Raw genomic sequence first — 25220 nt, forward strand, 5'->3', positions numbered from 1 at the left:
TTATCAGCAGTTAAGCCAAAGACAAAACTCCCTCTCTCAGTGATCTTGGTCAAAAGCTACTTGTTCAGGTCTGACTGGGGCCCAGACAGAGTCCTGATTCCTTCACCGGCACCAGGGAGAAGAGATGCTGGGAGTGGTTAGCCCCTGCCCCCGCCCCAACTTGCTACCCTGTCCACCCCGTGAAGCAGATTCCCAGAGCTGAGCAGAGTCAGTGCCTGGAAACACAAGGAGGCAGAGTGGGGGAGACGTGAGCGAGCGCTCATAGCCCCGCCGTCAGCCAGTCTCCCGCCTGCAGTCTCTGAACAATAAAAACGTCTCAAACTCCGTGTTAGGATTCCTTACACTGCAAAGATTGGGATTAAAGCGAAGAATTCTGTTGGTTAGAGATAAAAGTATTCATTAGTTTTCTTTGTGATAGAAATGCACACAAAATTTTAGCTTTAAATGATACAATCAATGGGCTTCAAATTGAAATAATTGTGTACTATGAATCGAGATCTCTGCTTTATTTTATCTGTGCTAATGCCTATTGAATCCCTCCAGGCCTGAGTTTCTTCCTCATGTTTGATGATTCCTCACCCACAGTTGCACTTTCCACTACTCCGAGCTTCTGTTATGCTGTTGGGATTTTGACAAACGTTGTGTGGGAACTATAACTTAGGAGTGCTGAACCTAGTGGTTAAGGCAACCACGTCACAAATCAGAGTGCCTGGGTTCAAGTCCAAGCCCTGTTCTGATTCCAGCCTACACTAACACAGAGCCTGGGACGTGGCAGGTGATGGCACAAGTAGCTGGAGCCCTGCCACCTACGAGGGAGACCCAGACTGAGTTCCTGGTTCCCAGCTCTCAGCTCTGACCCCAACCCTGCCCCAGCCCTGGTGCAGGCCCAGCCCTGGTCGTTACAGGCATCTGGAGAAAACCGATAGACTGGTTCTCGTTCTCTCTCTCTGCATACCAAACAAAAATCTTTAATTTAGAAAGAATTTAAACATTTATAGCTTTAGGTTATGTCACCAAAGAGCACTATATTTCTGTTCATTTCAGTCCAGCCTTCTTCCACATCCACTCAGAAGAACATTTAGTTTTCTTCATGAGTTTCTTTCTCTTAATTCCTCGGTGTTTTTGAGCTTTTTTATAAACGGTTATTTTCACCAGTTAATACTGACTCAAAGGAAAGCTGATGATTTTTGTAAACGTATATAGTTTTCTATTCACTTTGATGGATTTCTAGTCATTCTCATGTTTTCAGGGGGTTCCCCAGAGCGTTTCTGGGATACAATCTTGTAATAAGCAAATAATAATTTTATCGCCATTTTTTGACCTCCATTTTGAACTACATTATTTTGACTAGAGTTCCTATAAACACAAGTGCCTGTCAGTAGCTGGTCAAGAAAATGAAGTAATAAAAGTAGGATGGCTGGCGCCATGGCTCAATAGGCTAATCCTCTGCCTAGCGGCGCCGGCACACCGGGTTCTAGTCCCGGTCGGGGCGCCGGATTCTGTCCCGGTCGCCCCTCTTCCAGGCCAGCTCTCTGCTGTGGCCCGGGAGTACAGTACAGGATGGCCCAAGTGCTTGGGCCCTGCACCCCATGGGAGACCAGGAGAAGCACCTGGCTCCTGCCTTTGGATCAGCGCAGTGCGCCGGCCACAGCGCGCCGGCCGCGGCGGCCATTGGAGGGTGAACCAATGGCAAAAAGGAAGACCTTTCTCTCTCTCTCTCTCTCTCTCTCTCACTGTCCACTCTGCCTGTCAAAAAAAAAAAAAGTAGGACAAGTTCCAGCACATTTACATCAGCTCGTTGAAAGACAAGCAGCCAGGCTGGCACCGTGGCTCACTTGGCTAATCCTCCGCCTGCGGCGCCAGTACTCCAGGTTCTAATCCAGGTTGGGGCGCCGGATTCTGTCCCGGTTGCTCCTCTTCCAGGCCAGCTCTCTGCTGTGGCCTGGGAGGGCAGTGGAGGATGGCCCAAGTGCTTGGGCCCTGCACCCCATGGGAGACCAGGAGGAAGCACATGGCTCCTGGCTTCGGATCGGCACAGCCATAGCAGCCATTTCAGGGGTGAACCAACGGAAGGAAGAACTTTCTCTCCATCTCTCTCTCTGTCTCACTGTCTAACGCTGCCTGTCACCAAAAAAAAAAAAAAAAAAAAGACAAGAGCCAGGGCATTTCTGCAGAGCTCCCATCAGTGTTTGCCCTGGACTACCTTCCAAGGTTGTTTATGAGTAAACACAGACACGGGCTTTTCTTCTGCGACAGAGAATACACGTTCCCTGCACGAAGGCTGCTCAAGGTTCCCAGCGGCCCCAGGTACGCCTGGGGTTTTCCAGAGCTGGGATTTCTCAGCCAGGACACAAAGCCACTAGGTGTGTGGCATCCTCCACGTGGCTCCCCACCACTCTCACAGTGTGCAGACGAGGGAGCTGCTCTGAACAGGAAGCGCATGCCGTCTGCTGTGCCGCCAGCAGTAAGGTCCTCATCAGGTGCAGGAGTCCCATGTCTCTGCCCGCACTCAAGAAGCTGTGGCAGGCTAACTTGATAGAAACTCTTAAGCCCTCTCAGCCTTTGATATTTCGGCCTACTGGCACCTACGAGTGTTCACGCGGCTGATATTGGAGAACAATGTTTTTCCTCCTCTTCTAATGAATTTCTCACGATTGCCTCTCCTTGTGCACAAAAGTCAAAGCCCTATAGGCAAAAGCAACCTACGTTTCCTGGTCATTTCTTTTTTCAGTAGCCATGGTAATCTCTATCTGATATCCTGTAAGTCAACTACAGAACTTATAGGATACAACACATCCTATATGGAATTTGAAGAGTGAAGGAGGAAATGATAACACCTACATTTTTAGATGTATGAAAAACAAGGAAGAAAAGATTCCTAGCTGAGGCAACCCTAATTTTTGTACTCAGTCTTGAAATCACTTTGATATTTACCAATCTGTTCAGCGCCTATTACTTGGTTCTCAGCTGGTCATGAGTTGTATTTATTTAAATGAGATTTACCCAAACCTTACTCCTAAGGACTCTGAGTCCTTTGTGTTCCTAAGTTCCCTGGGTTGGTGTAGTCCTCCATCCTCCCATCACTGTGTGGAAACACAGAATGTGCCCCAGAATATCCCCCACCGTTCCATATTCTTTCTGATCCCCACTGTGGAGCAGCTGCCTTTAACTTCTAAAAATGAAACCAGCCACTTCATCCCACCCAGTAACACATTCCCCTTCCTCTCTGCCTTGGGAACAACTCTTCTCAACTAGTCTGAGGGCATTAGAAGCAAAATAATTTCTTACTGTAAATGACTTTGCTACCCCTGGTTCCCAGGCCCTAGTGTTCCGGATACAGGATCTAGAACTCCACACATGGGATCCTGCTTAGAACCTGCTGAGTCCTTTGGAACAGCACATCAGCCCCTTGTGGTTCTTACCTTAATCTGCAAACCAAGCTTTTAGTATCTTGTTCTGCATTTGTGAAAAGATCTAATGATTCTCGTGGATACAGCCCAAGAAAACAGAGAACAGTTCTTTTTTGCTGCATACGGTGATGTTGAATAATGCATGCAGTATGGTTTCAGGTTTAAGACTGGGTTGTGGGTAGGGAAGACAAATCAATATATTTCAGTCCACTCCAGCAAAGTGCGATTGCTGCCCCTACTGGGAGAGAAGGGGAAATGGCTGGCTGGTTCTGGTGGGATGGCGCCCAGCAGACATCAATGTTGGCTGCTATGGCAAGCAAGCTGCTCAGCCTGTGCGGAGTCACTCAGCCCAACGATGGACTCAGAAACCTGGGAAATAACCCTAGAGCAGACTCACTGTAGATGCTCTCTGCTGAAGGGACTTGGGCTGAAATGCCATGTGCTCCCTGGATATAACTTTCCAGTCTGACGGAGGAAGCGTGAGGGCAGGCTGGGTCTCCCAGGATTCAGTTCAGTTCCATCAGGGATCCTTTATCCCTGAAGTCCCCAGGCATTTCTCCTCCTGCACTGTATCATCATGCTCATGAATGGTGTCTTTTTCTTTTAGTGAAAGCTAAGAAGAAGATTTTTACTGGCGTCACTACTGAAAGGTATTTCCTTAAGTGAGCCACACGTGCCATTTAGTCATGATGTAATACAATCTGGATCCTGCCAACCACACACAGATGTGCCAGTTCCTGGATGTGAAAATATGCATAAAGCTGTGGTCTGTGTTCAAGGGCTGATGTCCTGGCTGGTGTGATACTGGAGCCTCAATTCCCAGTTCTGAGTATCGCAGATCCCAGGCAGCAGCGGCAGGTGACACTCTACCTAGGAAAGCTCTGCAATACTGTTGAACACAGTTTCTGGCTGCTTGGCCCCTCTGCCTCACCAGGAGATTGTGGGACCTTCCCAGTATCTTTTAAAGAAATCATTTCTCTGTGGAGGTTGGCAGGACTAAATTCTGTTGTTTGGGGAAGAAATTAAGTAACTGAACCACTTAAGGAGAGAAAGAATACAAGTGTTCATGAATAGTTTGAATTTAGCCCTTATCTGAAGAAGTGTTTGTCATCAGTACCCAGATTAGAAAGATACATCCATCAATATAGAACGCTTTTCCAGGGTAAGGAAATATCAGAGTGTCATTACAGAGCTAGTATCAAAATCAGTATCATCATGTAATTCCCAGCAGAGGAGAGTCAAGACTGAATGGGAGGCCGGTGTCACGGCTCACTAGGCTAATCCTCCACCTTGCAGCGCTGGCACACTGGGTTCTAGTCCCGGTCGGGGCACCGGATTCTGTCCCAGTTGCCCCTCTTCCAGGCCAGCTCTCTGCTGTGGCCAGGGAGTGCAGTGGAGGATGGCCCAAGTGCTTGGGCCCTGCACCCCATGGGAGACCAGGAGAAGTACCTGGCTCCTGCTATCGGATCAGCGTGGTGCGCCGGCCGGGCCATTGGAGGGTGAACCAACGGCAAAGGAAGACCTTTCTCTCTGTCTCTCTCTCTCACTGTCCACTCTGCCTGTAAAAAAATAAATAAATAAATAAATAAATAAAAAAAAGACTGAATAGGAACTGCAGATCTGAGCTTAAATCATAGCCCCAAACACTGAACTAGCTATGCAACTTTCAGAAAGTTGCTAAATCTCCGGTACTCAATTTATATGCTTTCCAACTGGAGAAAATAATACTTGACTTGTAGAGTCATTAGGAAGATCTAATGAGAAAATGGGAGAGCCTGCCAGAATGCTTCATACACAGCATTTAGATGTTCCATAAATATGAATTTCTTCATTCCAGTTTTCTGTGCTCGCAATTTGGCCCCTGGCTGATGATGGTAAGAATCTTATAAAAGGAATATTAGAAGCGCAAATTTCATCAATCGCTCATATGAGTTATTTCTTTGGACCTCGAGAATGGGAGCAGGGATTAGAGGTTAGGACGCCTGTGTTCCTCTTCAGGGTGCCTGAGTTTGAGTCTTGGCTCCAGATTCTAACTCCATCTTCCTGCCAATGTAGATCCTGGGAGGCAGAAGCGCTGGCTCCATTATGTACGATTCTGCCACCCACACAGGAGAACCGGGTTGTGTTCCTGGCTCCAGACCTTGGTCTGGGCCAGCCTCAGCCTTTCCAGGCACTGGGGGAATAGACCAGCTGATGAGCTCTCCCTCTCTCTGTCTCTCTTACTCTGTTTTTCCCCCCATCCCAAAAATACTTTTTGAAATCACAAAATGAATATACTCCATTTTATAACACAGCAGTCTCTCCAGCTAGAAACTATTCTTCAATTCCCCTATCAATTCTGGGTTTCAATTTACATAAATACTACCAGAGTCCTTTTCTATCCTGAGCGACTCAGTTCCTAGTCTAAGAGATGGATCACATTGTGATAATCAGTGTATTCTAACCAACTCCAAAGGCAATGCTCTCAGCACAAACTACAGGAGTGCAAACTGAATTTGTGAGCCCAGCCTACACTCAACAGCATGAGAGAACAAAGAACAAGAATCTTCCATGTAATATCTTCCCAGTTCATGCTTTTTTGAAAATACTTTTTATCCTTAAATAGTTTAAAACTCACAAGAAGTAGCCAAAATATTAGGACAGAGTCCCCCTCTACTCTTCACCCTGCCCCCTTCTCTGAAAACATCTTACATAACCACAACATATTGCCCAAACCAGGACATCCCAATTGCTATACTTACATTGGTATAGCACTATGGTACAACACTATTAGCACAAGTACAAGCCTCATGTGTATTTCACCAGTTTTCCATACCTTCGACCCAAAGGTAGAGAATGCACATATCTACTGATCCATGGTTTTATTTGGGCTTCTTTTTTAACATGCAAAAAGTATAATAATTTCCTTGAAACTCAATACATCTGAGTAAACAAAAGGATATTCTAAAAAATACAACCTTAATTCAATTCTGCATACATTGGGGTAGACTGTCAGAATCATGTATTAAACATTTTGAAAGTTCCATTGAGTATGTATTTAAATGCTCCTTCATTCATAATTTTCTTTAAGTCCTCATGTTATTTGGTAAGTAAAGTTTCTTATAGGAAATCTCCTTGGTTCTGATTGTTCCTTTTTGTGCATTAATTTTTAACAGCTCTACTTATGGCCTTTTCGTCAGTTTGTTTATAGTATGGCATGCCAATTCTACATGCTACCACTTAAAAAGCAATAATTTTAAAAAATGTAACAATCATGTGGTTTTTTAAAAAGTCACTGATGCTCAGAAAGCTATAGTCAAAGCCTTGAAATTCCCAACACTACAGTGTGCTAAAAGTGAGGTATTCACCAGTTTATTTAATTTCAGGAAATCTGCTGAGGGATTTGGGATAGTACGTAATTCTTTATGATTTTCCTCTTTTAAAAATGAATAACAGGCTCCTTGTAGTGATTTCCTGATTACCAGAATTAAATGGGAGATGCTAGCATATATACTTAAGAACCGATAGGGTCTCTAAAGCAGATAAACAGGTAAATGATGGACCACTTCAGATTCCCCATTGGATAAGATGGTCTATCTCTGAAGTTAAAATGCAATCCAAAAAAGTACCAAACATGCTGGAGAAATTAGATTTTGTTCAAGAACATGGTGCTGGGGGAGAAACCGGAAAGCTCTGTGGAAACAGAGTCGCATACATCGCACTGATGGTCAGTGTTTCCACTCATTCTCTTTCCTTGCCTGAGGCACCCATGTTTCCTATCCTCTGCCTTCAACAACTTACTTTTCTCTCAAGTAAGAATTCCACTGGCCCCATCCTGCCCACTCCATCCCCTCTATTTTCTCCACCCCCTTCTCCCTCCCTCCAAGACATCACCGGCCCTTTTCCATGGAGTGAGCCAAGCCCTCCACCTGCTCTCCTACAGGGCACGGCCACTGCTACTTGACAGCACACACTGCCCTCTGCTTTGCCTTGTCCTGGGTCTCAGTGGTCATCTCTCCAGCTCTAGGTCTGAGTGTAAAGAGGGACTGGACTCAAGGGATTCCGAACAATTTCCTGATGTGCCACCAGGAGGGAAGAGAGGACTGGATCTTTCCAGGTAAGGAGAAGCCATGCGGCTGCACAGCGTCCGACTCCTCTCCGATTCCTGGACATGATCAGATGCTGCTGCTGACCGCCAACTCTCACCTGGTGCACCTTGGGCACGACTCTTCTCTCTTCTCCCAGCTCCATTCGTTCCAAGAGGACATTACTGAACTTCTCACGCTTTCCTTCTCTCAAAGGTCCATCATTTCGCAACACCATCTGTCTCTGTGGGTATCTGCATCATAGGGGATGAAGGCTCATTAGCACAGGTAAGCAGATGGCCTCCATTTCAGCGCATTTCTGCATTCTCCACTTAACAAGGCCTGTGTCTGCCTTGCTGATTATGTCTAAGATACACTGCAAAAATTATGTGTTGCAACTAAGCTCAAAGATAGAAGCAGAAGTGATATTTGAGTTTAATGCTAAGCCTAAAATCAGGTTCTAAGGAGAAAAGGTTTTTTTACTGATAAGTTGTTGTCATCCTATGAGTATTTTTGGTAACATTTAAATCCAAGAATTTAAATATTAATGAGGTCTTCTATCTCTCTTTTGATACCAATTTTTCCTCAGAAAAATTCTGATTAAGCCATCCTCAGCTGCAAATCTCAGTATAAAATCCATGCCTCGAAATTGGCAATCAAGAAAGTTCACTCAGAACCTGGCAGTTACAATACATGATTGTGCAGTAATCTTATCTGATTATATTATCAAGAGAAAGGAAATTTTCATTAGTTATCATAATATTAATCTGTACAGTTTATCTGTACAGATTATTTTGCTGCATTTAGTTTGCCATTGGTGGTGGGAACTCATTGAAATGTCCCCTATTTACTGAAAATAACCTAGGCGGGAGAATCTGGCATCGTTCTGGTGTGCGTGTGTGTGGGTGTGTGTGTGTATTCTGATTGAAATAGAAGCTGTGTTATTCATGAAACAATAGAGGATTGAATATTGTTCCCAGCTTCTAGATTTGTTTATTTTCTTCAAATAAATTCAATACGTTTAGGGTCTGCCAAAAATTATCAGCAAAATGCCATGCCACCAATTTGTTTTTTTCCAAATGAAGATCGTGGGAAGACTTGGAGGTGAATGAGTTACACCTTGGTCACAGTGGTCCAGATTAAATACCGGGACCTGCAGACCTGCCCTGGCCATCCTGAGAAGTACTTTGAATCTGGATGCTGCTCTCAGGACCTGCTGAGGGTTAGGCTGTTGGGGGAGAGCTCTGGGCGAGAGCTTCCTGGGAGAGGTCCCTTCACATGGGTGGAGTGGTCTCTGCCCGCGCCCCCCCCCCCCCCCCGTCAGTCCTTTGGAAGAGACCCTGCCTCAGCCCACCCAGCTTCCTCTCCTGGAAGGAGACCTTTGGGAGATTCTTGTTCCGGGGTTTTTGTGAAGTGGGTATGGAGAACTGGTAGGGAAAGTGCAGAGGGCAGCAATGGGAGGTGGGGCAGTCCACAGTGGAGGCTGGGGCCTGTCTGGCTTCTTGCTGAGGTTTGGGAGATGGGGGGAGAGTGAAGAACTCAGCAGGGGACAGTCCCTGTCAGCTGAGGGTGGGACACAATGGATTTGGGGAGCAAATTTTGTGGGTGATATATTGCAGCTTGTAACAGTATTTGAAAAATGGACGTATTTTGGAATTTGATTTGAATTGACCAGTGGATTAGATTAGTCTATTCGAAGGTAAGAACTCCATTTCCAAAATGAGCTTTGACTTCTCTGACACCACAGATCTTGGCTTGCTTTGGTAGAAGCTGGAGGCAGCTCTCTGCTCTCTGCCCCTCAGCCCTGCAGATTCTAGGTGCCCTGGCCTCCCCTGCACCTGGCTGGGAGCTCCCTCCAGACAGCAAGCTGGGGCACTGGCATGCTCCCCTCCAGAGTGCCCGCCTCGCAAGCGTCACCAGCCTGCTCCACCTCTTACCCCTGGGCTCACTTGTCTCTTCTGTCTTTGCTGCTGCTGCTGCTTCCTCTTGTCTTAGCTATTTCAGGTGGAATGGCACACCTAGCCCCTAAAACTCTCCTAGTCCAGGTGTAATATTTCCATTTACCTGCAGTGGGAAAGGAATGCCTCGGGGCACTTGTAACCTGTCCCTCCTCAGGGGCAGCATTTCCCTGGAGTGGTGACACACTTGCTGCTGCACTCTCGTCCTCTGCTGTGCTACTTCTGCACGGGGACAAGGCAGTGAGCCCCGTGAGAAGGCACCTGCAGCTCTCTCCTAACCCCTTTTACACAAAGCTGGGCTCTGTGCTGCTGTTCATCGGACAGCCCACAGCTTAAAATGCACAATACTGAGTTCCCCAGACTGATCACTGAATGTGTCATTTGTGTACACATTGCACACATGGGTTGTGGAGTGGATTGCATGTGTGTGCATCCCTACACTCCCTCATACACACACAGACATGCAAACATGTACCTGCCAGGAGCATTGGCAGTGACACTGCCCAAAGTGTCCCAGAGCAGCTCCCAGTCTCTGGGTCTCCTGCATGGACAGGCTTGGGTGGGGTCTACACCTCAGCTCCTCACACTCAGTATCACCGGCAGTCTGGTAACCAAGACACTCAACTCCCACTCTGACAGCGGCCAGGTGGGTCACGGCGTGTCCTCATCTTATCAGTAGTATCTCAGTCTCTCTCTGTATCCACTTCTGAGTCATTTTCCAAGTTATTCTGGACTCCTTTGGCCATTTTCCTATGAAAACACTCTCTACTCTCATACTTAAAACCCATTGTGTGCCCTCGAAATGCCTTTGTTAGGTTTAACCAAATCAATTTCCTTCTTCCCATGGGGCCTTCTGAGAGCTTTAGGTCTAAAGACTTCTACTTCTTTATCCTCACAAGGGCTTCAGCAAACGCCAGCACGCTCCCCCCGAGATGGGCCGAGACTATACTTCTAGGCAATGTGAATGTTTCTTTTCCTGTATTGTGGTTCAGAGTTGGGATCCTGCCTGTATGTGTCTGAAAGTTGATCCCTACACAATACCTGAGAGTGTCCTCTGCATGCCTGAGAGTGCTTGTGTGTGCCTGCTTCCTCACACCTCACCACCACAGACAAGAAAACACTTCACCAGTAAAACTGGGAGGCCCTGGGAGCTGACAATTCATTCACAGTGGGGTTTTTCTCTTGTACATAATTAGCACCTCAAGACATGCTCCATTTTATCATGTGCAGAATTCGCTCAGAAAAAGACAAGACAGATGGGCTGGGGAATGCAAATAGAAACACGTGATGGTACAATGAATACCCAGGCATGCAACTTAAATAATTTACACAAATATGTTCTAATTTGCGAGCCAGAATAAAAATAGCACCACTTGTCAAATAAAAGTTAAAACTTTGTTGGAAATTATTAGCCTTGACTGATACATCAGATTGTTGGATTTTCCATTATTAAGCATACCATAAGGGCAGAAATCTAAGAATACACATGGCCCCTTTCACAGCTGCACAATTGTCTTAATTGGCACTAATTTCCCTGCAATTTCAGTGTCATTTGTTTTCCTTGGTGTGGAAAAACACAGTGAGTTTGCCTTCTCTATCAATATTCCCAGGAAACCAAGCAGTGGGCCTTGGGAAGCAAACAAGGAAAACTGATCCATAATCAATATGTGAGCCACACTTGGGGAGACAGCCCAAGGGGCCCATCTGTTACATGTTCTGGGGCCAGAAGTAGACACGGGTGATGTCATTCTGATGTGCGCAGTATTTGAATTCCCGTTTCTGGGTGTCTGGAACGGGCGGCAATGGGCCTATGGAGTATTTCTGAAAATCAGTCCTGCATTTCCTGTGTATGGCAAAGCTTGGCAGACGTCACATCTGCACTGAAGTTTTGTTCTGAGGAGTACTCTTTCATTTAAGTTAACTAACTACACTCTCCTTACATATTGCATGGGCCTGAAAAGAGAAGTAAGCATATTGCCTTTTTTCTTTTGTTTCCAACACCACAAGAAGAATTTTTTGTCTTAGTTCAGAGTTCAAAGGAACAGATCTTTAAAAAAAAGTGTTGGAGAACAATTCTAGGAACACTTTAAAGGTGACCATCCATCCATCAATCAGTTTCAATATGTCTTAAAACCATTCTCACTGAAAAATCACGTTTCGTAAACTTCAGCATGTCAACACTGTACTGGTCTGAAAGAACCGAGAATCACCTGAAAGATTCTCAGTGCAGAAGAGATGTCACTCAGGGAGACAGCCCTGGTGCCGGCGCTGTGGCGTAACAGTACAGCCACCACCTGTGACAGTGGCATCCCATATTGGAACACTGGGTCAAGCCCAGCCTGCTCTGATTCTGATCCAGCTCCCTGCCAATGAATCTGGAAAAGCAGCAGAAGATGGCCAGAACTGCTTGGGCCCCTGCACCCACATGGCAGACCCGGGTGGAATTCTAGGCGCCCAGATTCAGCCTGGCCCACCACCAGTCTGGCCATTTTGAGAGTGGACAAGCAAATGAAGGATCTCTCTCTTCCTCTGCCTCTCCTTTTCCCTCTAACTTTGACTTTCAAATACATAAGAAGCACATGAAAAAATAAAAAACAGAGACATCTTCATGGATACAGTGGCACATGCCAACATGCCTCTCCTGGAGAGAAGCCTGTGGTTCTTAGAGCTCTTTGCAAGTGCCACTAGGGAAACTGCAAATGCCTCTGGGCGTCAGGTCATGGGGTAAGATGTTCCCTCACTGGGGGCAGCATTGTGGCTTAGCAAATCAATCTGCTGCCTGCAATGCCAGCATCCCATATGGCACAGATTTGTGTCCTGGCTGCTACATTTCCAATCCAGCTCTCTGCTAATGGCCTGGGCAAACAGCAGAAGACTGCCCAAGTGCTTGGGCCCTGGCCACCCATATGGGCAACCTGGACGGAGATCCAGGCACCTGGCTTCAACCTGGCCCAGCACCGGCTGTTGCGGCCATTTGGGGAATGTGCCAACAGAGGGAAGATTGATCTCTCTCTCTCTCTCTCTCTCTCTCTCTCTCTCCTTTCCCTGTAACTGACTTTGAAATAAATACATGAATCTTAAAAATAAAAATAAAAAAGGGCATTTCTCCAACAGTGAAGAATGTCTGCTCCTTCTTCCCTTGGTTATCAAAGACAATGCATACCTTTCTAAAATATCTTCTACCGTCTCCGCAGAACACTTTGGGAAATTTTCTTCTATCCAAAAGAACAGACCTGGGGACTGGACACAGTAGCAGCACTGGGACTTCCAGACAGTCTGGCAACATGCTTGGACTTTGCCACAAGTGACTCTCTTAGCTAACTCTGATGTGTCCCTAAAGAAGGGTGTTAATGTGGTAGACCAGAGGCCTGAGATGACGCCTTCCCTCTTCCACCCACAGTGTTCCCAGAGAGCAGCCAAATGCTCACCACCAGGGGGCCAACACTGACAGATACTCAGCACGCAGTATATAGGTTTATCTATCCCATGCTGACAACAGTAGGATTCACAACCTGTGGGGCTCATCAACCATATCTATACCATATTGATTTCATATCTATAAAACTGGATCAAACATAAATTTAAGACTGAGAGCAATCTGGATTTCAATATCAGTTTCATTAGAATAAACAGCTGGAAGCTCTTGAACTTAAAAAGATAATTGTACTTCCAGGATAGTTTTACATGGTATACAGGCTTAACATAACCAGCCACTTTGCTGCAAGTGCCACATTGCTGTCACAGCGGCTTCGGAGGAAGTCACAATGAATGGGGAGCTGAAATGGTGACGACCCGCGTAGAGAACTTAACAGTGAAGCATTGACTCCTGCCGGGAAGACAGCACCAAATTACAAGCGAACTGTGAACTCTGGGATGCTCCATATGTTTTCTCCTTCATAAACTTTGAGAATTTTGGAATAATTTTTAGATTTAGAGAAAAGCTGCAGTGACAGTATAAAGTATCAATCACTCAGTTCTGCCTATTGTTAACGTCTTGTGTTACTATGGCGCACTTGTTGTAATTGACTAACTGAAAACGGTATGTTAACTAAACTCAGTGCTGTCTTCAGATCTCATTACCTTTTCCGAATGGCTTCTTTCTGTTCCAGGATCCTGTTGATTAGATCTAGCCTTCGTGTCTCCTTAGGCTGCTCTTCATTGTGACTTTCTCACACTTTACTTGATTCTAACAACCCAGGCAGTTCCTAATACTGGTCACGGGTGGTTGTCTGCTGGGACAAGTGCATCCCATTTCAGAGCGCCTGGATTCAAGTCCTGGCTCTGCCTCTGATTCCAACCTCCTGCTAATGTGCAGTCGTGGGAGCAGCAGGTGATCACTCAACTACTTGGGGCCGTGCCACCATGTGGGAGATGTAGACTGAATTCCCAGTGCCTAGCATTATCCTTGCCTAGCCCCAGTCATTGTGGGCATTTGAGGGGGTGACCCAGAGAAGGAAGAGTTCTTCTCTCTGTCGTTCAATTAAAATGCAAACAAATAAATCCTAAATATTGATTATTATTTTAAAAAAGAAGCTTTCTAGCTAAATATTTCATAGACTAGTGCTCAACTTGGGTCTGATTTTTTTCTTATGGTTAGACTTGGCATATCAATTTCTGGGAAGCATATTACAGAGGGTAAAGTGTTACTTTCAAACAACATGTCAAGAATAGATATTTCAATGTAATGCATTACTGATGATATTAGCATTGACCACCCATCTGAAGAAGCATTTGTCTGGTTTCTGCCCTCTTGTCACTTCTTAATTTTCCCCAATTTCCATAAAGTCCTCTTCAGTAGAAAGTCTGTATTCCACAGCTGATGGGGAAGTGTCTTCATTAATTATCTGGAATTCTTCTCTATGGGAGTTGTGCCTCTTATTTCTCATTTACTCCTTTATTAAATAATTTAGTTCTATTAGTATGGACCCACCCACTGATATTGCTTTTATGCTCTAGGTGAAAATCCACTACTACATTATTCATTTTGTTGTTCAAATTGTCCCAGCTTTGGCTGTTGAAAGCTCTTTGGTTCCTGGGGACCTTTGGCATGTTTCTGCCATGTTATTTTTTTGGGAATTTCGCTATTTCCTGGCATTGAATTATGGTTCAGGCTCATAATGTGTTATTTCCTGTGCCAAACCAAAAACAGTCACTTCTCAAGGGATCTCTCATTCTTTTAGTAGAGAAGGTTGTTAGAAACCAAGGTCTGAGTGGTTAAGAGTGCTTGTGGCTACTTGCTGTGTCCTTCCCGTATATTTCTTCCTGTAGAAGAACATCTTGGTTGCTTCCATTTTGGGGGAATTAGGGGTAAATCTGCTATACACATTTATGAGCAGGTTTTTGTGTGGGCATACATTTTCAAATCAGTTCAGTAAATGCCTGTGGTGTGATTACTGAGTCCCACGACAAGCAGATGAGTAGCTAGGAAACAGCCACATCTTACAGCAAGGAGGCAGTGCAGTTCTGCCTTCCTGAATGACGACTCCTATCCTACTAGGCTAAACCATTCTGTATCCTCCTAAGCACTCGCTGTTAGCAGTTTTGGAAAACATTTCAGCCATTCTAATAGTTGTGTGGTGGGTTTTGTGCTTTGGATTTGATTTTAACTCAATCCTTCCAAGCTTAGACAAACAGTGCATCTTAAACACGGGTTCTGGTATCACCAACCACATTACAGCCTGGAGCTCATCTTTAACTCACACAAAAGTTAAAACACAGCATACATGTCCACAGGACCTTTGTTGTGGGTATTTTTCAACCAATAGCTGCTGCCCACATAAAGTTAATTTCAAGAATCCCATTCCCCTACTGCCAGCTCCCAATGCTCTCTCCAGCCATGCCTGCTATGCTTTGAGTCTCTAACCTATTAATCTATTGATGTCTCCATGCCCCCACATCCTGAATAGCCTCTTTCTTTGCCTAGCTTGCTTCCGTGATTCATCTCTGTGACCATTCACTTGTATTTCTGTCGCTTTGCACACCTTCTACCCCATCTTTTATTGGAGCACAAATTCCATCCCAGTGGAATTCAACTCTCTTACTGGTTTCTGCCTGTACCCAAACAGCCAGATCCGGGTGGAGAAACCACAAATCCTGCTGTGGACAGAACTTTAAGTGGGCTTTGGTGCTAAGGAGAAGTTTTGCAACATCTCCCTCGTCCATTTCATCTTCCTCTTCTCAAACTTCCAGCACTTCTTGACCTGCCCTCATTCTAAACTGGTGATAGGTTTTACTTCATTAAGAAAAAAGCTGGGGCCAGTGCTGTGGCGCAGTCAGTTAATGCCCTGTCCTGAAGTGCCAGCATCCCATGTGGGCACTGGTTTAAGACCCAGCTGCTCCACTTCCCATCCAGCTCTCTGCTATGGCCTGGAAAAGCAGTGGAAGATGGCCCAAGCCCTTGGGCCCCTACACCCATGTGAGAGACCCGGAAGAAGCTCCTGGCTCCTGGCTTTGGATCGGCGCAGCCCTGGCCATTGTGGCCATCTGGGGAGTGAACCGGCAGATGGAAGATTCTCTCTCTCTCTCTCTTTCTCTCTCTCTCTGCCTCTCCTCTGTGTAACTCTTTCAAATAAATAAATAAATCTTTAAAAGAAAAAAGCTAATGAAAAAGAACTTCCACATCTTTCCACCCGTGTATCTACAAATCAGCCTGTGTTTCCTCTGACAAACATACGCTAGCGTTCATTCTACAGGGACGAAAGGGCTCCTTGGTCTCACAGCAGGTGCCACATCCTCCACTTGTACATTCCATTCCATCCTCTCACGCTTCCTTAAAACCAAGTTGTCTATCATCACTCCTTCTTACTCGCTCTGCGGTTTTTTTTTTTTTTTTTTTTTTTTTTTTTTTGGACAGTGAGAGAGAGAGACAGAGAGAAAGGTCTTCCTTTGCCATTGGTTAACCCTCCAATGGCCGCCGCGGCCAGCGCGCTGATCCGAAGGCAGGAGGCAGGTGCTTCTCCTGGTCTCCCATGGGGTGCAGGGCCCAAGCACTTGGGCCATCCTCCACTGCACTCCCTGGCCACAGCAGAGAGCTGGCCTGGAAGAGGGGCAACCGAGACAGAATCCGGCGCTCCGACCGGGACTAGAACCCGGTGTGCCGGCGCCGCAAGGCGGAGGATTAGCCTAGTGAGCCGCGGCGCCAGCTCGTACTTGCTCTTACACCTCCTTCAGTCCAGTGCATCTCCTGTCATGTTCACAACCACATCCAACTTGATCAACTCAACTCTTATTCCTCAAGGACCACGTTTTGACCAAGCAGCCTTGTTTAGAGATTGACTTATTCCTTCATAAGAGACTTTCTTCACTTGACTCGTGGACCCTCACCCTTGGCTTCGTTCCATCTCACGGGCCTCTCCTTAACCCCCTAGTTACCACAGAATAGTGAATCAACTTGGTGCAACAAATAACTACACCAGCACTTTTAAAATTTAAACAAACAGTTTCTTTTTCACAAGATTTATCTATTCATTTATTTGAAAGGTATGGTGACAGAGAGAGGGAGAGACAGAGGGAGAGAGATCCCATCTGTTGGCCCACTCCCCACGTGGCTGCAATAGCTGTGGCTGAGCCCCAGGAAGGAGTCACAAACCAGGAACTGCATCAGGGTCTCCCACAGTGGTGGCAGGGACTCAGCATTTGAGCCTTCGGCTGCTGCTCTCCAAGCACATTAGCAGGGAGCTGCATGGGAAGCATAGTGGCTAGAGTGCAAACCAGCACTCTGATACGGGGTGTGGACATCACCAGCTGCAGCGTAACTCCTGTACCGCCACATCTACCCATAAGAAAACAGCTCCTTGACATTCCTGACTCTGACCTGCAAACTTCTACTTAGATGTTTTACTTATTGTGTTGCAAAGGAATGTTTTAGGGAACCTAGTAGTGGGCATTTAGTCTAGCAGCATCTCAGAGAACCTGGGTTCAATTCCCAGCTCTGGCTCCTGAGTCCAAGTTCCTACTAATGCATGCTCCAAGAGACAGCAGGTGAGGGCTCAAGTAATGGGCCTCCTGCCAGCCACAGCAAAGACTCAGTTTGAGTTCCTGGCTCCTGGCTTCATCCCCAGCCTAGTTCCAGCCATTGCAGACATTTGGAGAGTGAATCAACAGATAGAAGATCTCTGTCTCTCTGCTTGCCAAAAAAAATACCTTTTTTTTTTTTTTTTTAATTTGACAGGTAGAGTTATAGACAGTGAGAGAAAGAGATAGAAAGGTCTTCCTTAGATTGGTTCACTTCCCAAATGGCTGGCGCTGCACCGATCTGAAGCCAGGAGCCAGGTACTTCTTCCTGGTCTCCCATGTGGGTACAGGGCCCAAGCACTTGGGCCATCCTCCATTGCCCTCCTGGGCCACAGCAGAGAGCTAGACTGGAAGAAGAGCAACCGGGACTAGAACCCAGTGCCCATATGGGATGCTGGCGCCGCAGGTGGAGGATTAACCAAGTGAGCCACGGTGCCAGCCCCAAAAAATACCTTTTAAAAAAATTTTCAAGTAATCTAAAGTGAAAATCAAGTTCATGTTCCAAGTTTTTAAAACACAACTTTTCTTGATCAAACTTTAGCATTTACAAAAAGGTACCTTTTGCCAGAAATCTACCACGTTTCAGAGTGTTCACAAGCCTTCTACTGAATCAATTCCAGAATGCTTCTTTTGAACACTTGCTTTGAAGACCAAAAACAACAGCTAGCTTAATTGTATTGCTATTTAAATTAAACAACTGTATCATTTGAATGATTTTAACTTACAAATAGCTGTACTGCTTTTTTGTAATACAAATTTTCCATGAACTTTTTATGTACATTGATTTCAAGAATTTTTTTTGCACCCAGATAAACTTACCTTTTATTCTATCTCCACAACCTTTTGTACCATATATAATGAGTATAATACATGTAACCACACTAACAATAAATTATTAAGATGCTGACATGAAAAGCCCATTAAAGAACTTACTTTATCAAAAATCATCTCTGCATCTAGAACGTCATCAAGCATTTTTTTTCAAGACCTGCCCCATCTATATGAGAAACAAATACGTGGGAACCAGTTCACACACTGTTCTGTTGACCTGAACAACCAGTTTTAGTTTATCAGGGAGGTGAGAAAAAGAGAGGACTGGGGAAGAAGGGGACACTCAGGTTTCTAATAGTATTGCTACTCACCATGAGGGAGGCCATTCTTGACATCATTCCTCCCCTCTCCAAAAATCTGGAAGACAACATCAGCCATTCATCCGTTGTCCCCTGTCAACTAGGAAACTTCAAGGAAGGAATTGTTATGATGATGCAAATATCAAGTAATGCAAACTTTCCTCCATAAGAGAAAAAAAATTCATTCAATTAAAGAAGGACATGTTTTGCTTAGATTATTACTCAAATGGCTGCGTTATCAAATCTTTTTTAAATTAAAAATCAAAAATTTCAGTAGTTTGGGTTTCAGGTCCGTGCTGTATGCTAGTGCTGACCCTTCTGTCTGTGGGATAAGGTGGTAGGCATGCAAATGAGGGCTTCCGGGACTGAAATCTCCACTTGCAGAAGTGCTGTATTTACTTAGTTTTCAGGATGGGGCCATGTCTGCCATCTGCAGGCATGGGTCTGGGGTACAGACACACTGTCAAACTTCCACAGGAGCTCACTATAACATGCTTCATGTCCGGACGGAAACACCCATGAGCTTCCAGGGGTTTCAAGAGTAAGACTCAGTTCCATCACTTTTAACAGTGAATGACCTTGGTAAGTCACTTGATCACTGTGTATGCTTGGTTAAATAAATGCACATTAAATGAAGGAGATGGAATAGGGCACCCCCAGACCCTTCCACTTTTACAGATTTCCCATAAACTTTAGTTCTCATTTCTTTTAGCTCCCTATATATCTTTATGTTCCACTTGCCAAGAACACACGAGCCATGTATGGTCTCGTCTGTGCCATTTAATCCAACAAAATTCCTAATCCTGATAGCTGCATACTTTTGACTGGAAATACAACTCTACGCTTATTATCTTCCTGGCGTTTCACAAGAAGGAAAGCTATTCTTTGAGAAACAGGAACTACCATGTGGCTTTTACACGGGGCAGCATTCAAGGAAAAGTCCATTGTTAGCATTCAGGCTCTAAGAAAGGACCTTTTGTCTTGTAAATCAATATTTTTTTTTAACCTACCTGTATTGCAGTTGGAACTGGAACCCTACCACACTCTACACTGTTGCTGGGAATGGTCCTTCCATTCACATAAATAATACTTGGCTCTGAAGCCAAACCAAGAACATGCACGTGGCTTGGTGCATGTGTCCAATCTCAGGGGTCCTCAGAGTACTCCTGAGGACTGGAGGGAAAGGAAGCACTTGAAAACAAATGACACAAATGGCTACACAGTGTAATCTGGAAACCTGACAGTATTTTGAAACTTTTGTTATTTTCCAGATCTGTTGTAACATATTTTCTTTGGGAAAATGAACTATTACATCACAACAAGTACTGAATGTTTAAACTCACTTCACTGGTTGTAGACAGAGAGAAGTACCATGCCACTTCAGTAGAAACTACAAAATAAATGTTAACATCTAAGAATGAAGGCCAAAGTTACCTTTTACTGTTTTTTTAAAAAAAATTTTAAATTCTTACCAGCTAAGCAACAGGTCTGCAAGGTCTTGTTCTAAGCTTTGGAATCCCCTAAATTATCTGTAATTCACTGGGGATTGGAGCTTAGTTCCTGGTTCTTTTTTTTAAAAGACTTATTTATTTATTTGAAAGTCAGAGAGAGAGGCAGAGAGAGAGAGAGAGTGAGAGAGAGAGAGAGAGAGAGAGTTCTTCCATCCGATGGTTCACTCCCCAATTGGCCAGAAAGCCTGGAACTGCGCCGATCCGAAGCCAGGAGCCTCTTTCGGGCTTCCCATGTGGTGCAGGGGCCCAAGGACTGGGCCATCTTCTGCCGCTTTCCCAGGCCACAGCAGAGAGCTGGATCAGAAGTCGGGCAGCCGGGTCTCAAACTGGTGCCCATATGGGATGTCAGCGCTTCAGGCCAGGGTGTTAACCCACGCACCACAATGCTGGCCCCAATTCCTGGTTCTTAGCTTAAATTTTTCCTAACACTGTTTGGAAAATAAAAAAAATAAAGACAATCCGGGAAAGCATAATCATCTCACCATGCTTCCACTTTCCCCTGATTTCTTACTCATATTGTACCTGGGACATCAGAAGAAACGAACTTTGTTTTACACAAGTTTTCAGAACTTGAATTTAGTAAGGGGGAATACGGTCTAAGAACACCATGGACAACCTCTTCCCCCACGTCTTTATTGTCTGTATGAAAAACCACCACAAGCAGACCTGTGCCTCTCTCCACCCACTCCCAACATCCTTTTGCTGCCAGTTCTTGTCTCTAAAATTCAGCAGCAGTCTTTCAAGGTGACATTTAATCACTGTATCCCGATTAAATAAGAGAAAAAATAGGGGGAAAAAAAAAACCAACAACAGGGACACTGGAGAATGCTGGTTATTACATCAACCCAGGCTGGCCAGGCCCCTGTACCATCTCTTAGGAGCAAGCAGATGCAGGGTTAGGGACGTATTTTCCTGTTTGACACCATGTTCTGTTTTTCCTGCAGGAAAATCATTCTGCTTCATGCATTTCTTGCTCCTGCAAGAGGGACAGGGAAAAGACGGCTCTGAGGTCAGCCTACACGGAAACAGAAGCAGCGTTCTGAACTGTTGGCATTACTGTCTCTGCTGTGTACCCCGGAAAACTCATTTCTGATTTTCAAAATATGGCTTCTTTGACTATATTTGTCCATGTGTATGGGAAGTACGCATCATCCTTATCATGAATCCATGGGGTTAGACTGAAGGAGCAATGGAGAGAAAGGAGGGGGAACTGAATGAGCAAATACTGACAGGGTGGTTGGCCCTGCCGTGCCTCGCCCTGCTTTCTCAGGTGCACATCAAGCCCAGTCCCTGCTCCCTGTGTCCTCACTGGGGCACGTCGCCGGCCCCTCCTCCTCCAGCCGCACAGCTGTGCCACCAGCACCAGTTGTGTACAACTTGCTGGTGAAAGTTCTACCCTCTTGAGACTGGTGCTTCCATTCCTCCCAAAGGGCAGAATGTGTAGCGAGGATAAGCTTGGCTTTGGCATCTCCGGAGCCCCAGACCTGCTCTCTGCTCTCAGGAAGTCCACGCATGATGTGTGTTTTGTTAGCATGTTTCCAAAGGTAATGTTCTCACTCACGCTGCTTAACCCAGGGCCCTGGTCAAATACAAGTAAGGTTGCACATCCCTGGAAATGGACAGTGATGCTGGGGACAGCAGGAGCTTGCCATGGCATTCCCTACATCGTGGTCTGTGGGCTTAAGTCTCCGACCTTCACTGTGATGAGAACTCCAGTTTCCGTTGGCCTGCTGACCGACAGTGTCTTCATCAGCCCAGAGATGCCGCTTCCTGCTGTTCTTGAGCAATTATAAGGCCAACAGAATTCAGAAGACTACAGAAAATAAAGTGAAAATGAGCACTGATTTTTTCAAAGTATTTTCAAGATTAAAAGAGCCTAACTCTCACCGTCTCCTAGAATGATCTAGAAAACACCGAGTCTTCAACATCTTCACCAGTGACAGGAAACCTGAAAAATCCTTAAGCAACCTATTTCGGCTTCTGAACTATTCAATCAGAAAAAAAATGACGGTGATAGCACAGATCTCTCTACAGCACAATTACCTGAGGAACAGTACAGGTTCTTGTGATTAATAACATGATATAATTATTAAGCCATTCTAAACGGAGGTGTGCCTATCAGTTTCTTTGGTTCACCTGCAGTCAGGAGAAAGCCATAACAAAGTTGCCACAGTCATTGGATCAGGATAGTGGCAGCTGATTTTAAGGCATGACCAAAGGAATGCCAGTGAAAATTGGGCTTCAGGAACCATTTGGTATGCACTGCTGGGAGATGTATTAGTATTATCTCGGGGATGCCAGGGTCCACCATGCTCCATGTTTGAGGTTTCACAAGAGAGACAGCACTCCAGGATTTGACCCTAACCACTAGTAGAAAACTACATCATGAGAAAAGAACTATAAAGCATAAACGATACAAGAAACTTACCTGTAGAGAAGCTGAGTTACAGTGAAATTCCCTAAGGCAAATGTTTTGATTTCAGATAAGATATACCTCTGTCATTACAATTTTTCCTATTGAAATGAAAGCTTAATATTTTTTACCTTGACAGTGAATAATATCATGACTTGAAATTCAAATTCGGTGACTCAAGTCACTGCTTGGGAATGATGGGTCTAGAACACAGTCTGTGTATCCTTAGGGTCTTTTCAATATTTCAAGAATGTCTAGCCAAAACCTCCTCCTGATCAGCATATACATTTTCAGCTGGTTTCATTTTCAATTAAGGCTGATTAGAAGTTATGATTGGCTATTAAGTATCTGATGTAAAGGGGAATAGGAACTAATTATTATTTTAAAAATCTGCTTGCTTGCTTTACAAAATCTTTGCTTACATCTATCTATGGGGTAAAAATGACTAATTAAATATAACTTAAACTGAAAAACAGCTTGAGGATGCTACTTTGTCTTCATATAAAATAAGAGGGAATTCATGTATCAAAAATCATGATCTAACTTTATAATAATAATACTAGGAAGATGTTTAGACAATGACAGCTAGCAACCATACTAAATGCTCCAGCAGAATATCACTGATTTTCCTTTTTCCTTCTCTTTCTTCCTCTGTCTCTGGCTGTCTCTCACACACACTCGAGTGTCTGAGTATCTATATACAAACCCACTCATAGAAAGCTGACTGCACCACTAACTGTGCCAACCCAGTGCCACAGCCTCACACCCAGGAACAAGCAGGCAGGTGCAGCACAGGCAGTGTGAAGGCCCTGACAGGACATGCCTGTTCCCTCAGCACTGTGTGCACTGGGGAGCTGTGCAGATGGAATGCACCCTCACAGAAGGAAAGGAGGGACTACATCCACTGCTCTGCCAATGAGATGCGTCTGGACTGCCCAGCATACAGCAAGCCACAGTGAACTGCTCCAGAGACATAATTAGGAACAAGGAATACGTTTCAAGGATGTGGTAAGTTGAAACCCAAACGCATTTCAATTCAACAAAGCATTCGTTCATGGAATTCACTAACATAGATTCACTAACAGGGTGGCTTAAAATGCCTCAGAGAGAAAGAGAGAGAGACCTTCCATCTGCTGGTTCACTCCCCAAATGACCACAGCAGCCACGGCTGGCCAGCCTGAAGCCCAGGGCCAGGAGTTTCACCCAGGACTCCCATGTGGGTGCAGGGACCCAAGTACCTGGGCCATCTTCCACTGCTTTCTCAGGAGCATTAGTGGGGACCTGAATCAGAAGTGGAGGAGCTGGGTCTAGAACTGGCACCCACATGGGATGTTGGTGTCACATGTGGCAGCTCTACCCACTGCAACACAATGCCAGCCTCCACTGTAGTATATTTATAATCAACTTACATAGCTTCGAATATGTAAAGAACAACAAAGTACCATTTATTAGTATATGCTCATTTCAAAAGTTCAGCTTTGTAGCCACAATTACTATCTAAAGTACTAAAATCATGATATTAGAAAGATTTTATCTGAGGATTTCTATTCTATTCTCTTTAAAGCTTCAGTTTTAAGAAATGAGATTTAATGCAGATGTTTATGCAAATCTATGAAGCACCTCTGCAGAGAATAATTTCAAAAGCACTGATTGAGTGCTCAGAATACCGTAATAACCTGAGCACTAATGAAGAATTCTTAATACCACATACCCCAGTCATAACATACCTATAATTTAAAAATAGGTCATATATCCTTTCTTCCAACTCGAGATTACTCTATGCTAAGAATGAAAACCTATTCCCATCAATGTTTCTTGAAGACTGGGTAAGACTAGCTAGTGGTCATCTGAACACCCTAAGAGGAGAGAGAAATAAACTCATTAGTTCAAGTTCACGCCCACATCACTATTCTAGGTTGGCACACTACGTGCAGCTTGGATAAAAAAGGTGAGTTGGATCAACAATACTCTATAGTCTGTGAACCAGAGCTATAAAGCCTAGAAAGAGGCTGTCACTTTTTCCAGAGCACCAAGAACATAAGAGGACTCAAGTCTCTTCCTAGAGCCAGAGTCCTGCCAGGACAAGGCAGGTTGGAAGTTCACTGTCACAAAGCAGAGGCATCCCAAGTGAGGCTGCACCCCGAGTGCAGCCCAACAACAGGCTGAAGTGCACAAACTCCGGCAGCTGGACCCAGCGTCCCTGCCTGAATCCCACGCCATTCTCGCAACTCCCTTTCTTAGTTCTCGCACACCCATGTCCCCACCGTGAATCCTACACCATAGCCAGCTTGAAAAGGCATTTTCTGACGAGATAGAGGGTCTGTCTTATGGACGATAGCCTCCATCATACTCCACTGTGGGGATCCTTGCTCCTAACTGAATGAATTAAAAGACAGGTCTACTCTGCTCTTCAAAAAACTCATGCCATGCTTCATTGGAAACATGTGTTGGTCTATATTTGGCCAATCTCACTCTGAGAAGAGCAGACAATTCTAAACCAAAAGGCTTCACAAAGAAGCAAATTATGACTTACTCATTACAAAGCTTTAGAATTTATATACAAACAATAAAAATGATGCCACAAAATTATCTGAGTTAAAGGACTTTTTTTTTCAACGAAATGTCTAAAATACATACTATATAAAAGTTAAAGGCCGGCACTGTGGCTCAATAGGCTAATCCTCTGCCTTGTGGCGCCGGCACACCGGGTTCTAGTTCCAG

At 44.9% G+C, this 25220-nt stretch overlaps 2 long non-coding RNA genes across 3 annotated transcripts in view; one reads left to right on the top strand and one right to left on the bottom strand.

Moving 5' to 3' along the window:
* LOC149124771 (uncharacterized) overlaps positions 1-21034 on the bottom strand; it is a 46403-nt gene extending 25369 nt beyond the window's left edge. The window contains exons 1-2 of one of the 2 annotated variants that reach the window (XR_016213149.1): positions 18588-21034; positions 7596-7728 (exon numbers count right to left, since the gene is read on the bottom strand). This is a non-coding gene — a long non-coding RNA (uncharacterized LOC149124771). Of the gene's footprint in view, positions 1-1789; positions 1977-7595; positions 7729-18587 lie in introns of those variants that run through there. The other variant, XR_016213148.1, reaches the window with a different exon arrangement.
* On the top strand, positions 7288-25085 carry LOC149124772 (uncharacterized). Its single transcript, XR_016213150.1, has 2 exons — positions 7288-7762; positions 21031-25085. It is a non-coding gene; the product is annotated as an uncharacterized LOC149124772 (long non-coding RNA).
* Positions 25086-25220: the final 135 nt, after the last annotated feature.

Source organism: Oryctolagus cuniculus, chromosome 9 (assembly GCF_051225735.1).
Source record: "Oryctolagus cuniculus isolate XC-2025 breed Fujian yellow rabbit chromosome 9, ASM5122573v1, whole genome shotgun sequence".
Lineage (NCBI taxonomy): Eukaryota > Metazoa > Chordata > Mammalia > Lagomorpha > Leporidae > Oryctolagus > Oryctolagus cuniculus.